The 17600-nt window shown below is 53.7% G+C and overlaps 1 protein-coding gene and 1 long non-coding RNA gene across 4 annotated transcripts in view; one reads left to right on the top strand and one right to left on the bottom strand.

Annotated features, from left to right (window-relative positions):
* Window positions 1-11687, bottom strand: part of LOC138918011 (uncharacterized) — a 49205-nt gene extending 37518 nt beyond the window's left edge. The window contains exons 1-2 of one of the 3 annotated variants that reach the window (XR_011426787.1): window positions 11485-11687; window positions 238-492 (exon numbers count right to left, since the gene is read on the bottom strand). This is a non-coding gene — a long non-coding RNA (uncharacterized lncRNA). The remainder of the gene's footprint in view (window positions 1-237; window positions 493-11484) is intronic. The other 2 variants (XR_011426786.1, XR_011426788.1) reach the window with 2 other exon arrangements.
* Window positions 1-17600, top strand: part of WNT7A (Wnt family member 7A) — a 101422-nt gene that overhangs the window by 51479 nt on the left and 32343 nt on the right. The window lies entirely within an intron of this gene.

The following is a 17600-nucleotide window of genomic DNA, read 5'->3' as shown; positions in this document are numbered from 1 at the left end:
AATTTATACCACCTTCGCTTCAGTAACGCACAGAAATGTAGCTCCTACACAGCTCGGACTCCACCTCATTTCAGTTATTAACATCTCAAAATTACATCTCTAGGCATTGTATGTCCAAAACCATATATTAATAATTGGTTTTTTTAATCCTTTAGTCTCTTAATGGAGAAAACAAAAAGTGGAGCTACGAACCAAAGTTACGATAGTGCCAGCTTTTATAATCGTCCACCTACTTACTTTGACCAGAGATGTAATTTCCTCGTAAGGCCCTGAGCTGCTGTCCAGCGTCCTCTCGTTTCAGCCTGCAGGGCTCCCTTCATTGGAGGCGGGTCTGGTGTAGCGCACTCTCCCAGCCGTGGATTCTATGGGGGCGTCTTAATTCCTCCCTCATGTTTGAAGGACAGTGTTGCCAGATGTAGGATTCTTGGTGGGATTATTTTTTCCTTCAGCACTTGGAGCACATCAACCCACGCCCTCTGGCCTCCAAGGTTCCTGGGGAGAAATCAGCTCATGATCTTACTGGGGCAAATATGCTAAAAGCTCTCTTCCGCTCAGCTTTGTGAACGTTAATGACGTCCCTTCTCATGCCTTACGGGACAGAACGTTTTCCTATAGTGTTATAATATCAGTTAAGTTGTAGGATCATTTTGAGACGAATCAGAGTTTAAGGAAAAGGAATTGAATATTTTAAGTGTAGATATTTTGAGGTCTTTAGAAGCCAAAACTTTAATAAGTTTTGATTTTTAAATTAGAAATGAAAAGGCCACTGAAGCAGCCTACAGATTTTAATTTCTAACAAAGTAAATATCACTCTAATATCCCACAAAAATAAAAAGCTCTTTGGGGTCCCTTTTTTTAAGAGTAAAGGGGTCTTGAGACCACAAAGTAAGAAAACCACTGGAGTCTACCCCAGCCATGCCTGGTGCATGTCCTGCTCTGACCTCATAAAGAGCCACTGTGATGGAATTTACAAAAACTCATATTAGGCTCGGCCTTTGGGGCACGTGCAGCCCGGGAAGCTTATCTGGTGACCTGTGGAGTTGGTGCGCAGTTAGTTGGTTTTCGCTGTTTTTGTTGCCCCCGAGTTTGTTTATTTATTTTTTTATTTACTGCTTTTTTGTTTTTTCATTTGTATTTTGTTTTTTATTTTTGTTTGTTCTCCCTTCTCATTTTTTCTTTTTGGTTTTGTCTCATTTTTCTTTTATTTTTCTCACTTTTTAATTTTTTCCTTTTCTCAATTTGTCTTTGTTGTTTTCTCATTTTTTTGTTTTTCCTTTGTTTTTTTGTTCTTTTTCGCGTTTTCTTTAAATTTTTTTAGTATTGTTAGTACAGTTAGTAGAGTTAGTATTGTGGGTGTAGTTAGTATCTTTGGGATAGTTAGTGGTACTACTTAGTATAGTTAGGAAGCATAGGTGGCCTCGTTAGTATTGTTAGTATTAGCATAGTATCGTTTTGTTTGTTCCTGTAGTTACTAAGCGTAGTTAGCCTCGTTAGTTAGAGTTATAAGTTAGCGTAGATAGGAGGTCACCATGATTCCGGGCCTTGCGGACACCTCTGCTGGCAGGCAGACCTGCCTTCAGGATTACAGGGTCCTGAGGACCCTTGGCGAGGGCTCCTTCGGCAAGGTGAAGCTGGCCCTGCACATCCCCACCGGGACGGAGGTGGCCATAAAGATCATCCCTAAGAAGGAGCAGAGTGCCTCCACTGCCAAGAACCTTCTGTGTGAGGTCCACAGCTTGAAGACACTGCGTCACCCCCACATCGTGGGCCTGCTGGAGGTCATCAACACGGAGGACACTCTGTTCCTGGTGACGGAATTCGTCAGCGGAGGCGACATGCACGAGCACGTGATGAAGCACGGCCCCCTGACAGAGGAGGAGGCACGCGACCGGTTCCGGCAGCTCGTCTCAGCTCTGCAGTACTGCCACCGCCGGGGCGTCGTACACCGGGACCTGAAGCTGGAGAACGTGCTCCTGGACCCGGCGGGGAGCGCGAAGCTGGCCGACTTCGGCCTCTGCAGCCTGGAGTCCGGCCGGCCGCTGAGCACGTACTGCGGCACCATCTACTACGCGGCCCCCGAGGTCATGCGGCTGGAGCCCTACGACGGCCCCCTAGCCGACGTCTGGAGCCTGGGCGTGCTGCTGCACGTCACGCTCACCGGGTCCCTGCCTTTCCAGGGGGAGGACTTCAGCGCCATCCGGCGGATTGTGCTCAGCGGGGCCTACTCGCCGCCCCTGCTGCTCTCGCCCGAGTGCGCGCAGCTGCTGAGAGGCATGCTGACCCTCGACCCCGGGAAGAGGAAGACCTTACAAGAGGTGATGGGGGACCCGTGGGTCAACTGGGGCCTGCCGAAGCTGAGGCCACATCGGCCGCTGCCTTGTGACACGAGGGACTCCTGGGTGACAGAGACAATGATAACAATGGGATTTCAGTGGAGTGACATCCAGGAGTCCCTCAGAAAAAGGAGGTATAACCGTGCAATGGCCGTCTTCCTGATCCTGAAGGCCCACAAGCCCCAGGGGGATGGCCACGCCAGCACCGGGAGGTCCCTCCCCTGCGCCGAGGCCAGCAGCTGCAGCTCTTTGCCACCCTGGGCGGCGCAGCTGAGGGCCTCGGCGCGCCCCAGAAGACGCGGTGGCAGTGAGCCTGTTCTGCCCACCTGGCTCCGCGAGGCAGGCTGTCAGCGGCCTGAGAAGCAGGAGCCAGGGCTGAAGGCCGCAGAGCCTGCCGGAGCCCTACCCCGCCTGCAGTCGGGCACCGCCACCCCCAGCACAACCCCGCTGCAGGTCCCCAGCCTCGTCCCCTCCACCCCCAGCGCCAGCACCAGCGGTGGGGCCCGGGAGGGCAGCTGCCGAGGAGACTCCCAGCAGGCTGGGCAGCCCAGTGGGGGGGCCCCAGCCTCTCCCTCTGGCCGCAGCCAGGGCCGGGGGGGCGCCGCTCGGAGGCTCCTCAAGGTGCTGCGAGGCCTGTGCTGTTGCCTGCCGAACAAGATCTGGCACGGCAAGCTGAACAGGGTGCGGCCCAGGTGAGGTCCCTGCAGGTTCCAACCACTGATGGAGGGACGTCGAGCCGCACCCCTGCATTCTACACAGAGAGTGAGATGCTGTGCTGCGGAGCCGGCCCCGCGGGGTGGGCATTCGGTGCGAGGTGGACGCCTTCTGCTGTGAGTGGGAGCAGTGCAAGGACACGCGTGTGTGCACGGACGTGCGGGCCTGAGGCCTTGGTCCAGCGGCCGGCGGAGCTGTGCCGACTGCAGCCGTGCTCTCTGTAGGGATTCAACTCAGAAGGGGACCTGGCACATCCGTGGCCTTCTGAAGCATTGCGTCCAAACACTCGGTGACCCTAGAGGACGGCCTGGAGGTGCCTGGGGGACACGAGGAGAGGCTACCCTCACTGCAGGCCTGCCCCTCGGCCCCACCAGGGTGAAACCTCAGAGCCTGGACTGCTTTTCCCGGAGCACAACTTCCCTCCCCGTCCTCTCTGGCTCTTCTTCCACGTTGGTGGGAAGACGGATGGGTCTCGATGAGTCCTTGGTTTTCCACGTCTTGTAATAAACTTGATGCTGCAGAAAGATGTGTCAGAGATGCACTGTTTTGCGCCCTCCTTACGGAGAACTGTGGCTGTGCGTGCTCCAGCTTGAGAAACGTGCAGTGATGTAGCACGTGGAGGTAATCAAAACAACTAAATGAGGAAACGACTTAGAATTACTGTCGTGACGAACGCTACGGGGAAAAGGCTGGGAGCCACAGTGCAGGGCAGACAGGCAGCCACCGCGCGCTAACACTACCTAACGTTTTCAGAAGGACCAAGGGAAACTTCCGATCCTGTGGCCTTTATGACTACAACCAAGAGGTCCAGATAGGGTAGCCAAGCCCCGTGGGCCAGCCTGCTGGGGGGTCAGAGGAGTGGCAGGGTGTGGGCCCCCAAAACGGCCTCAGTCACGTCCACGTGCAGCTGAGGTTTCTGACTGTAGCGCAGGCGTTGGGCCTGTCCACTGTGATGACTGCTCCTTTTTATGACAGTGGCATGGAGCAGTCACTCTAAGAGCCCTGATCGAGGGGTGGGCCATTCGGCCAGCTCCAGGTTCCAGGGGAGCTCACAGGGAGCCAGACATCCTGGGGGTCCAGAGGGAGGGTTCCTCTGTGAGGGAGCTTCCGCATGGGCTCCTCAGGAGCCTGAGGACGTCCAGGAGGCCGCCGGCTGCTGCTCGCGAGGTGGCTGCCCTGTGCGGAGTCTTCCCGCATGCTCCCGAGACGGCCCCGGGATGGTCCCAGCATCTGAGCGGGCAGAGGTTTTCCTTCCCTGACTAAGTGCAGGGCCAGGGAAGCAAGAAGAGGGCCGGGGATGGGCTGGGAGTCTTGCCACTCCCCTTTCAGGTCCCCCGTTTTAGTTTTCTTTATGATAAACAGCCCAGTGTGTGGGCCTCCAGTGTTGCTCTCCTTGAAATCTGCCCATGGCTCTCATTCCCTTCAGGGCAAGTCCCACCGCCTTACTGGGCTTTTGGGACCCTCTGTGACCTGTCCCCCTGCAGACCTTTTCCCTCCCACCCACTCCTTGCACTTTACTCACATTGCATTCTTCAGTTTCCCATGGATACTCTGCCCATGAGGTTTACTCTCTGGGAAGCCCATATGCTGGGCACTTGGCCAAACTCCATTGGGCTCCCTGAGGTGAATCAGACACAGATCCTGCTGGAAGAGCACGGTCCAGCTTGGAAGACAAGATAGGGACCTAACTATAGCACAGTCACCTGCTCACAGGTACAAAAGGACATTCACAGCACAGCACATGCTCACCTGCTGCTGGCACTATCAGGACAGCATCCTGAAGGAGGCAGCGTCTAACAGGGCCCTGGTGCACATGGCTCTGACCGCAAGGAATGGAGAGGAGGCATTCCAGACAGAAGGAAGCTGGAGTGTTAGGCACATCCAAGAGAGAGGTGGGGAGTAAGGCTGGGGAGTGGGGGGGTCAGACAAGCACCCCTTGTTTCTGGGACCACTTCCACTGGTGCATTTTGCTCTGTGTCTCCAAACTTAAACATCCCCCCAGCTCATGGCCTGGGAAGCAGTCAGCTCTGATAATAGAACGCCCTGCAAACGAGACTTTTTCTCTTCTGTGAGCTTGAGCCTCGGCTGGCTCGCCAGTGGCTGCCTCTGAGCTCCCATGCTAGTCCAAGCTCAGTTCCACAGCAAGGGCTTTGGGTCTGGTTCTAAGGAGCAGGGGATCAGGAGCAGGGAGCGACGTGATTGGCTTCCACTGGACAAGACGCTTCTGGCTGCCCTTGCACAGTGGGCTCTGGCAGGAGAGTCCTGAGTCGGTAGGGAGCCCCACCAGGGATTTGCCAGCAAATCTCATGAAAAGCACCCACTGGCCCAGGATTTCCAGCTGGTTCCTGAATTAGGAGCCAATTTGCAACTTGTCTGATGGATAATTTTTCAGAAAACATGAACTCAGGGTACGGAGTAGTGGGGTGGTGAGAGGAAACATTAACAGGGGTGTGGCAGAGAGGTCCAGAAGGCTCCCAATGGCATCATCCACTTCTCAGAGCTACCAAACGCCTGACTCCTAGCTGGGCACGTGGCCACCCAGGACACAGAGTTCCCAGCCTCCTCGGCAGTGGGCTGGGCATGTAACCCCCCTCTCCCTCAGGATGGGAAGAGAAACGACTTGTGCGGCTTCTGGATATTTCCCAGAAGAGAGAAGCAGGCCCTTCTTTCTGCTTCTCCCTCTGTCCCACTGCCGGGAGCATGAGCCTGAGGCTGGAACTCCATCCTGACGACACTGACAAGGGCAGCTACTCTGGGATGACAGGGCGACAGGACAGAGAGAGGAGCCTCCTGGAGCAGCCCGGCCAGACCAGTGCCGGACCATCTGCATCCAGACTGAGCACGGGAGAGGGGCCAGCTCTGTGCGCCACTCTGCTGTGGGTGCCTTTGTTACAGCAGCTGGACCTTGTCCTGACCAGGTTGACGGTGTTAGAGGGGACTTTCTGTGGGGCTCCCTTGGGTCAGGCTGCTCCCAGGGCCACAGCTGTCTGCAATGTCCAGCTCTCCTTTCCATGGGGTGACAGCCAAGCTCAGCTCCAATCCACTCCCCTCTCGGGGTGCTTCCCTGGAAATCTAATGCATGAAGGTCGATGCCCCCGAGTAAACAGGTCTGGAGCTGGTGTCTCTCAGGGAGTTCTCTTGTTCTGTCCTCCCAAACTGTGCACCCCCACTCTCTCCCAAAGATGCCCCTTGTTCTGAAATGGGTTGGGCCAACTCTTTCCCTGCTACTATCTGCAGATTCTCATTACATAACTCAGGGAACGCGCCAGCTCCCACGTGGTGTAACTGGATTATTGTTAGAAAGATGAGTTTGGAACTGACAAAGTCTCTGCTACACTCACAAGATGAAAAGCTGGATTTGAAAAACCAACCAAACTCTAGTGGCAGCGGGAGGGCAGAGCCTGGACTCGGTCAAGCCTTGGCCTGAGCTCACCGTCTGGGGAGAGAGATGTTCAGGACCTCCCAGGGGTCTGTCTTGTCCGTGGAATTTCTGATTTGCCCTCTACTCTTATGGAGCCTCCAATTTTATGGCGAAAAGGAACTCTAGCATATAGGGGCACGAGGCTATCCCAGTGTCTGGGCCCTGCCCTGGGGGATAAGGGCAGGGGGACCATGGCCCTGAGTATGCGTGTCCCATAGAGGAGGTAGTTGGCGTGTGGATGGCCCCTGGGTTGGTTTGTGTTTCAAAAGTGGGCCCAAGAGGGAGGGCTCTTCATGGGAGTGGGGGAGGGGCAACAAGGGGGGCAGGAGGCTGAGTCAAGGGGATTCAGGACAAGGCGTGTCCTGTGTATGCATGCAGGATGGTTGTTAAAGCACCAGGTTTACAGAAGCTAGAAACATGGTCCAGACAAGGGCTCAGCTCCAATGTCCCCTCCTCAGAGGAGCCTTCCTGGCATGCTCCATGCACAGTGACAGCCTCCCCGCTCCAGTCTCCCTGCCATCGCCCCTTCATTCCCCTCTCAGCCTTCAGGGCCCGGCCCCTGCTCAGCACCCCACCCTGACTCTCCCCACCCAGAGGGAAGTCCTCACAGGATAGAGAAAGACAAACTCTGTATGACTCCATTCATATGTGGAAGGTAAACACATGGACAAAGAGAACAGATAAGCGGTTACTAGGGGACGGGGGGGGGGGGTGTGGGCCCAAAGGCTGAAGTGTCGCACCTATAACATGACTGACAAATAATAATGTACAGCTGAAATTTCACAAGGTTGTAAACTCTCATAACCTCAATTAAAAAAAACGAAGGATCATATACCATGATCAACTGGGATTTATTCCAGGGATGCAAGGATGTTTCAACCACAAATCCATCACCATGATACACCACATTAACAAATGAAGACCTCAAATCACATATCATTTCAATAGACGCAGAGAAGCACTTGACAAGATTCAGCATGGATTTATGATAAACACTCTCAATAAAATTAGTATAGAAGGAAAATACCTCAATATAATAAAGGTCATATATGACAACCCATAGCCAACATCATACTCAATGGTGAAAACCCGAAAGCCATCCCCTAAGAACAGCAACAAGACACGGGTGCTCATTCGTGTCACTCCCATTTGACACAGTACTGGAAGTCCTAGCCAGAGCAATTAGGCAAGAAAAAGAAATCAAAGGGATCCACATTGGAACCAAAGAAGTAAAACCGTCACTATTTGCAGATGACACAGCTTTATACATAGAAAACCCTAACAAATCCACCAGAAAACTACTAGAAATAATCAACAACTACAGCAAAGTTGCAGGGTACAAAATCAATTCACGAAAATCAGTTGTGTTTCTATACACTAACAACAAACTAGCCGAAAGAGAACTCAAGAATACAATCCCACTTACGATTGCAACAAAAATAATAAAGCACCTAGGAATAAATTTAACCAAGGAAGTGAAAGACCAAGTATGCTGAAAACTATAAGACATGGTTGAGAGAAACAGAAGAAGACACAAAGAAATGGAAAGATATTCCATGCTCACGGATTGGAACAATTCACATAGTTAAAATGTCCATACTACCTAAAGCAATCGACAGCATCAATGCAATTCCAGTCAGAATTCCAACGACATTTTTCATGGAAATAGAAGAAAGGATCCTAAAATTTATATGGAACAACAAAAGACCACAAATAGAGCAATCCTGAGAAAAAAGAACAAAGCTGGAAATATCACACTCCTTGATTTCAAAATATATCACAAAGCTATAGTAATCAAAACAGCATGTACTGGCAGAAAAACATACACACATATCCATGGAACAGAACTGAGAGCCCAGAACTAAACCCACACATCTATGGACAGCGAATTTTTGACAAAGGAGCCAGGAACATACAAAGGAAAGTCTCTTCAATAAACAGTCTTGGGAAAACTGGACAGCCACATGCAAACGACTGAAAGTAGGCCATTTTCTTATACCATACACAAAAATTAACTCAAAATGGATTAAAGACTTGAACGTAAGACATGAAACCATAAAACTCCTAGAAGAAAACACAGGCAGCATGCTCTTTGGTGTTGGTCTTAGCAGCATCATTTTTAATATGTCTCTGCAGGCATGGGAAACAAAAGAAAAAATAAACAAATTACATCAAACTAAAAAGCTCCTGCAAGGCAAAAGAAATCAGCGAGAAAATGAAAACATAACACACCAGTTGAGAGTTGATATTTGCAAATCATATATCTGATAAGAGGTTAATATCCAAAATATATTAAAAAAACCCATACAACTTAACAACAAAAAAACCCACCTCAGCGAAAAATGCGCAGAGGATATAAACACACATTTTTCCAAAGGAGACATACAGCTGGCCAACATGACATGAAAAGATGTTCAACAGCACTAATTATAGGGAAATGCAAATCACACCACAGTGAGATGCCACCACACACCCGTCAGAATGGTTATTATTAAAAAGACAAGAAATAGTAAGTGTCGGTGAGGATGTGGAGAAATGGGGTCCCCAGCACACTGCTCCTGCCACTGTGGAAAACACTATGGAGAGTCCTCAAAAGATCAAAAATACCTGATCTAGCTATTTGACTGCTGGGGATTTATCCAAAGAACACTGAAACACTAATTCAAAAAGATACATGCACCCTATGTTCATTGCAGCATTGTTCACAATAGCCAAGACTTGGAAGCAACCTGTGTCCATCAACAGATGAATGGATAAAGAAGATGTGAGATAAACAAACAATAAACCCAGTTAGAAAAAAATGAGATCTTGCCATTTGTGACAACGTGGATAGACCTCGAGGATAATATGCCAAGTGAAATAAGTGAGATGGAGAAAGACATTTACCGTAGGATTCCACTCATATGTGAAAGATAAACAAACACATATGGGGCCGGCCTGTGGCCAAGTGGTTGACTTCGCACACTCTGCTTCAGCGGCCCAGAGCTCCGCCAGTTTGGATCCCGGGCGCGGACCTAGCACGGCTCATCCAGCCATGCTGAGGTGGCGTCCCACATAGCACAACTGCAAGGACCTGCAGCTAGAAAAGACAACTATGTACCGGGGAGTTTGGGGAGAAGAAGAAGAAGAAGAAAAAGATTGGCAACAGATGTTAGCTCAGGTCCAATCTTTAAAAATAAAACACACACACACAGATCTGGAGAACAGATTGGTGGTCACCAGAGGGGAAGGCGGAAAGGGGCGCGTGTGTACAGAGTTGGATGGCACCTAGACTTGGCGGTGAACATGATGTAGTCTACACAGAAGTTGAAATACGATGTACGCCGGAAATTTATATCTTATGAACCATGTGACCTCAATTTAAAAAGATACAACATATACTCTATTGGCCCCGGTGTCTATCGTGGCAGGAGCTGCAGGCTGCTCACGAGTCCTCCTCACACCATACTGCGTTTCCCTAGCTCCCTTGCAGTCACTTTAGGCCATGTGGCCAGGTTCCGGCCACTGGAATATGGGAGGAAGTAGCATATGCTGCCTCCCCTACCCCCAAATGTCCCACTCAATCTTCCTCTCACAGCTGGAAGTGGGGGGGGGGGGGGGGCAAGGAGCTGACCGTGTCAGAAGTCGGCCTAGCCCAGGGCCCAAGTCATCTTCTGGGGCAGCCGCCCAGACTCGCCTCGCAAACACATCACACCCCGCAGTGAGCAAGAAATAAACTTTTCTCTGTTAAGCGACTGAGATTTGGAAGGTTCTGGCACTGCAGCTAGTGTGCGCTCTAACAGACGCGTATAAAAGACACGTGGAGAGACGATCCACTCACAACAGTAGACACCTGAAGAACAGAAGGGACGGCCCCAAACTCGGCTGAGGCTCCCGAGCATCCAGCAACAAAGCTTGTAGGAGGGGCCGAGCGAATTCAGACCCTGGACGGGCTTCAGTACCATTTCGCGGCTCGCTCTCCGAGGATGGAGGACCGCACTGAAACCCTGGGCACATCAGCTTCATGGTAGCTCATTTCTGCTTAGACCTGGAAAGTCAATTACGCACACAGAACTCACGGAGCGTTGTACTAAAAACACACAGCCTGCTCTCTGAAAGGTACAACAAGGGCCAGCTTGCAGGTCCCCGGCGCCCAGCGGCCACGAGGAAACCTAGAGGACAGCGCGGGCGCCATCTCGTGTCTAGGATGGAGATCAGCAGCGGAGCAGAGGGGCGCAGGGGCGCACAGCCGCGGGGGAGGGGGGCGAAGGCAGACGCTCCTTAAATCCGGGACGCAGGGGAGGTGCAACTGGAGAGTGGGGGGCCGGGGGCTCCGAGGGGCGGACGGCCCCCGGGGCTTGCCAGCGCGTCCAGAGCGGCTCCGCCGCAGGGAGGCGGGTCCGACGCCGCGCTCGCCGCCCGAGTCCCGAGGCCCGAGGCCGCGGAGGAGCCGCCCTCCTGGAACACGCGGGGCCGGTGCTGCCGCCGCACGGCCCCATCCCCCGCCGGAGCCGCGCCCGCTTCTGTCACAAGTTGAAAGGCGCCCCTTGCCCGTGTCAGGGACTTCACGACAGTCTGACGGGGCAGCCCCCGTGCGTCCCGGGCGCCGTCCGCGCACAGGGAGGGGCCGGGCGTCGTGGCCGAGCGGCAGCACCGGCCGCATCCTCCGGCGACGCCCCCGCGGACGGCTCCTCCGCTGCCCGGCCGCCGCTTCCTGGGAAACGCGGACTCGGGACCAGGGCCCACCACCGTCCGCTGGGTCGCACACTGACCCTATGGGCCCCCTGGGTGCAGCATCCGCCACGCAGGGGCCAGGAAAACGCTCTGAATCACGCGAGGGACAATTACGCTCCAGAAAAGCCGAGTCCTGCAAGCGACGTCCCCGGACCCCTCCCAAGGGAACCAGCTCGGCGGACTCCCGCGGGAGAAGTAACATCCAGTCTCACTGGGAGACGGAAGTCGCCCCCACCCCCACAAGGGGAGGGCTTCAGAAAGACTGCGCTCGCCGGCGTACCCTGCCTCCCTCCACTGTCCTACCGTACAAATGGGGAGACTGAGGCCCCCACAGGAAAAGACTGTTGAGGCTACTTCACAGGCTCGGGAAACCAAGCGCCCTGCTTTTCAGTTGGTGCGGAACGGCGAGTCCAGAGGCGACGCACCATAGAACATCCAGGGCAGCCTCACGGCCACACGCTCCTATGGCCTCTGCAGAGCCCGCCCGCTCGGCTCCGCTCGGCTCCACTCGGCCCCACTCGGCCCACCGGCTCGGCCCGGCTCGCTTCCGCTCGGCCGTGTTCGGTTCCACTCGGCTTCACTCGGCCCCGTTCGTCCCCGCCCGGTTCCGTTCGGCGCCACTCGGCCCCGCTTCCCGGCGCTTGGCCCACCTGCTTCGCCTGTTTCAGCGGGCTTTTAGGGTAGATTCGCCCGGTCGCCTGGCCTCGCTGCTTGGTCGTTTGTAGCTTCGGGTTGTGTCCGGCACAGCTCGGCTCCACCAGGCCCGCCTCGCTCCCTTCTTCAGTCACCTACCAAGCGCCCCTGCACCTGCCAACCCGTCACCCACGGCCTGCCCTGGGGGAGTCTGTCCCACACGACCCCACGGGCCTCTCTCAGGGTTTCCGTCATCGCGGAGGCTGAGGGAGGGTCCCGGGCTCGAGCATCTGGAGCACTTGGCGTCGCGTCCAAGCCCCCACATCGCGACTGGATGACCTTGGGGCGGGCCTCTCCCCTCTGAGTCTCAGCCTCTCCATATGCAAACTGAAGCTGCTGCTGATCCCGCTCTCCCGGGGCTGCTGGGAGCACGAGGGGGCCGGGGAGCACGTGCGGAGCTCAGCAGAGTGTGCACGCAGAGGAGAGCCCCGGGCTGCGTCCTCTGGGGATCGCAGAGGACCGCAGGGGCGGGCGTGTCTGCAGGTGACCTGGCCCTCTGCTTCTCTCTGGCTGCGCGGCTTCCAGCAGGTCGCCTAGACGCCCCGGGCCGTTTCCTCTCCGTGACACGGGCAGGGCTCCTTGGCAAACAAGAACGGGCTGTGCTCGCCCTGCCCTCCAGCCCGAGACACCTCAGAGCGAGGCTGCACCCTGTCTGCTCCAGCCCCCGTGCTTCGGAAGGCTGGAGTGGGGGAAGGGGAGCCGCTTCGAATGACCCTGAGCGTAACTGAGACTCTTCCCCACACCTTTATGAGCCTGGAACTCAACCGACACAGGGCAGTAGCTGGATCCTTGAGTTGCGGGCTGCACAAACTGAATTTGCCAATTTAAATAAAAACAATTGTTGGAAAGATACGGGGGAGATAGCGGATGAAGGGAAGCCTGAAGACAAAAGTCAGCAAAGAGGAAGCTGGGCTGTCTCTGAACACTCCCCCTGGACACTGCTGCTGTGTGAAGGCACTCCAGCCCTGTCCTATGTCTGACTGGGCTGTCACTCTCAGACTCTGTGTGTCCCGAGAGAGGGTCTGATTAATGGGGGAGGTGTCAGGAAATGCTTCCCATTGCAGTAGGTTTTGAAGGATGAATAGAAACTTGCCAAACGGAAGGAAACGACCTTCCTTCCAGGTAGGAGCAGCAAGCACAGGGCATGTCCCTCACAGGGCAGGGAGGTTGGGGTCCTTTCAGAATTCTGCTTGCCACACTCTGCCAGGGGCTTTCCTGGTCATCTTACTTGATGCTCACAAAAACCCTACAAAAATACGTGTTATTAATTTTTTGGAAAATGATTTTATTTCCCTCATTAAAAATGCTAAATGCTTTTATAAAGAATTCAAGCTATACAGCAAAATGCTGCAAAAATGGCGGCAGGGTGGTGGGAAATCTCTGTAAATTCTAGTACCCCAAATACCCAGGATGAATATTAGGCAACATCATCCCAAGTATCTTTCTAGTTCTATGGCAGGAGGCAGGAGAGAAGGAAGGAAGGGAGGAGAGAAGGAAGGAAGGGAGGGGAGAAGGAAGGAAGGAAAGAAAAGATGCAATTTTATAAAGTGGGATCACACTACATTCTAAATTTTAAAATAAAATATATGGAGCTTCTTTATGCTTGGATTTAACAAAAGGAAAAGAATTTAAGTGAGTAAGAGCCGTTGCTAACTTTGTTTTGTTACCACAAGAGATATTTCCTGCAAGACCCCCGCCCCCAAGATTGTGAAGAACATTAGGAGGTTGAAGGTCATTTATTTTCTTAAATTACATGTTTCGCTCTTAGCTCTATTTTTCCCTATCATGAAGGATGGGGCAAAAGTCCTTCACACTCTCTTCCGTGCCCACGCCCAACATTCTGCTGTTGGGTTGGGCTGGTTTTGTAATGCCAAGGTCTAGAATCTGCACATGTACTGCCACCTCCCTTCCGTTGGATGCTTGGTCCGAGTTCTGGGTTAATTTGGAAGCATTGCTCACCTCTAGTCCTGTCATCTTGGCTTTCCCCTCTCTGAGTTCCTTGGTTAGATTTAGCTCTTGGTTGGCGTAGCCCCAGTTTACAAATGTGAGCACTGAAGCTCGTTCAAAGACACTTTGCCCGTGACTGATCAGTGCAGGAGTGAAGACTCAGAGACGGTACCGAGGAATCGTGGGCTTTTGGACTCAGGGCTTGGCGTCTGGATAAGGAGCAAGTCACTCTCTCTTCTGGAACCTTCTGGGGAGGCCAGAGGAGCTTGGACAGGACACAGGGCTAACTCTTCCTCCAGGGGCCAGATTCAGAGCTGGGCAGGCTTCCTGTGGTGCCTCTGACCCAGCCCCAGAGGTCCTTGGAGGGCATTAGTGACAGGCTGCTTGTCTTCTTGTCCCAGATTGATCTGGAGCCTGAGGACTGTGGACAGCAAGTGGGACAGTGAGGAAGCCCAAAGCATCTGCTTTCCTTCTACCAGAAACAAAAATTCCCAAGCAGGGGCCTAAACACTGAGAAGCTCATTTTCCTTTCCGTTGGCGAAAAGAAAAGAAAGCCCAGAGGTGGGCAGTCTGGGCTGCAATGGCATGACCCAGGATCCTTCTTATTTTCCATTCTTGTTTTCTCACAATTGCGGCCAGAGGATGGGGAAGAAGGGAAAACCCAAGGGACTAAAAGCCCAGTGACTTCCACCTACGCCTGGTGGGCCAGAACAGAGTTGCGGCCACTCCTGGCTGCAAATGATGCTGGGAAATGTAGTTTTTAAAGTCTGTCAAAAGACAGGAGCTTCATCTTCATGATAAGTGCTATTTCGTCATCACTTTTTAATCTACACTAATGATAACAGCTACATTTATTGCTTTATAGATATTTGTTGGCAGTGCAAACTGTGGGTCAGGCGCACAGCTAGCTGTTGAGTGCACAGTGGTGAAATAAATAGACAAGGGTCTGTCCTCACACGGCTCGCTTGGGTCTCGTACATGCAAAGCACCTGATATCTGTCACTCCAGTGTCCATAATGGCACTGAGAAGTGAGTAGTAGTATCCCCATCATAGGGACGAGTAAGTGGAGGTTCTGAGGGGCTAATAGCCTATTCAGGTCCCGTAATTGTATAGCAGAGCCAGGAGTCAAACCCATGTTGGTCTACACCAAAGCTTTAGCTTCTCTGAACGCTTCCACACCAGTGGTTTCTGTTCCTGGCTGCCCCCAATGCCTGGGACCTACCCCTCAGAGATTCTGATTTAGTCGGTTGGAAGTAAAGCCCGGGCATCAATATACTTGCATAATCTTATTTAATCCTCACAACTGGAGATGGAGGTATTTTTCTATTTAAAATCAAGGAAATGAAGATCCAGAGAGGTAGATTCATTTGCGCAAAGTCACACAGCAAGTCCACAGTGGAGCTGGGATGTGTATCCATATCTCTTCACTTTCTCCAAAGAGCTGTCCTTGGCTCCAGAGAAAGGCGGCTTCCATAAAGTTGAGGGGTACCCCGGGCAACCCCTCTGCCCCAGCCCAGAAGCTTCTCTGAGCATGTGTGGACCTGAGGGACAGGGCACCACGTGGCAGCTGGGTGATAACCCGCCAGGCCCTGCCAGGATGTGGGGCGGAAGCCCAGCCCGCTGAAGGCAGAGGTGTGGCTGCGCTGGGGTGGGGGCCGGACGTGGGGATGCACTTTTTCCCCAGCACAACAAGCTGTGGGCTTCCTCCTCCCCGGCTGAGCCCTGCCTGATATGTCAGGCCCAGAATGGGTCACTAGCCAGGGACTGGAGGGCTGGCAGGCGGGCAGGGGCCCAGGGCCAGTCCCCAGAGGAAGTCACGTGGCGAGGGTCACAGGCCTGACCCAGGCACAGTGAAGGGAGGGAGATATTTCAGGCCTGAGAGGAAGGGCCCCGCCCACGAGGTGAATCGGCCTGGACAGATTATCCTGAGGAAGACCTTGGGGGTGGAACTGTGATAAGCACCCCCTCCCAAGGTGGCTGGGAGCCACGGTCAGCTGGCCTGGTGTGGGTGCCGTGCTCAGATGTGTCTGAGGACGCCCATGCGCTCCAGGTGCTTTCCAGGAGCAGCCTCTCGGGGCCTTGCTGCCCGAGGACGAGCACGTCCGCTTCGAAGGTGAGGAACCCGAGCCTGGAGACGAGTCTCTTGCTTGGGAGCTGGGAGTTGAAGCGGGAGTGTGCCCTCCTGTTGCTGCCAGCTTGCCTGCCCAAAGCGGGAGCTCAGATGCCACTGCCCTCCGGTCCCGTGCACCCTGCGTGGACATGATGTCTCCCAGATCAAACACCCGGGCTGTAGACTCCATGGCAAACCAGGCTCCAGGTCTCATGCTTGCTTCTGGGTGAGGCACTGGACTTGTCCAAACTCTTGTTGTATGAACAGGAAGGACAGAGTCCAGAGAGGCCGAGGGCTTAGCCCGAGTTCCAGAGTAAGTCTGGAAGAGGCCGACTTGGTCTGACTCCCACCTCCCAGCCCACAGGTCTATGCGTCTTACTATTACTTGGGGTTAAAAGTATTACTGTGGAACAGTTTCTGGATCTCTGAGTGTGGTCCTGGGCCATCAGCATCACCTGGGGACTTGTTTGAAATGCACATGCTGGGGCCCCATCCCAGATGGACTGTATCAGAACCTGGGGGGCGGGCAGCCCTGTGTGTGTTAACAAGCCCCCTGCGAGATTCTGATCCCACCAAACCCCAAGTACACACACACACACACACGGTTATTTAGTGTAAAATGGCCCTATCTTAGCCCAAGTTCAGTAGAAAATCCCATCCCCCTGATGGCCCTTGCACGGGCTCACGAACCGTGAGAGTGCACGGGGCCAGGGAAATCACCAGGGTAGCGCTTCTCAGATTTGAGGAACATGCAGCCCCTTCAAGGGGGAAGGCGGTGTGTGTGCTGCTCCCCAGGCACAAATGGTGGTTTCACTGATTTTTATCGTACCGTTGCTTTAATATGGACTATCATAATACTAAGTAGAGGTCCTCATGCCGTTGTAGAATCAGCAAGTTCCAGATTAAATATAGACAACGACAATCAGCACTACAAAACCTAACTTTTAAATTAATGATATTGACAGTGAGGCAGAGAATACTGGTTTGCTGAAGCCGAATGGCAGCTGGCAGCCTAGCCGAGGCACTGCCCGCCGCTTCCACCCGGGATCCGGCCCGGGTATGACCTGTGTTGGGACAGGAATCACCTCTCCCTGCCTTTCCTCGTCCCAGTGCCTCGGACCCTTCCTCCACACAGCGGGTGGTTTCAGTGCGTGGTCTCCAGGCCCTCAACCTCTGCTTCCCTCTGTGGAGCCCCAAGTGGTGAAAAGGCTTTCAGGTGGCATCCTCACGATGGTAAACACAAAGGCGAACCCGGGCAGGGAGGTCAACCAGAAAGGAGCTCTCCCGCCAGAAAGGTGTCATCCCCATGGGCCGAAATGGTAGATTCATGCTGAATGAAACAAGGTCATGTTAAAATTCTCACTGTTGGAGCCCGCAGCCTGTCTCTGGAAAACTAAGGGCTGCAGAAGTCCCCTGTGGAGAGGCACGACCTTAGAGGGGCTTTGGCTAGCCCCACTTCTGAGCCGGAAACATGCAGGCTCAGAGAAAAGTGAGGACCTGCTCTTCCCTCCTCTGGTCCCGCTAACAGACGTCAGCTGATTTCCCATGGGTGTGAAGACGCGCTGTGTCCCAGCCACAGTTGTCCCCCAAATGCAAGGGACGCCCCTGAAATCAAGAGAGCTGCCCTCCCTGAGAGAGGTTTGTGCACCTTGGCACCACTCAGTGGGG

Source organism: Equus caballus, chromosome 16 (assembly GCF_041296265.1).
Source record: "Equus caballus isolate H_3958 breed thoroughbred chromosome 16, TB-T2T, whole genome shotgun sequence".
NCBI classification, from domain to species: domain Eukaryota; kingdom Metazoa; phylum Chordata; class Mammalia; order Perissodactyla; family Equidae; genus Equus; species Equus caballus.
This window is presented reverse-complemented; position numbering and strand designations above follow the sequence as displayed.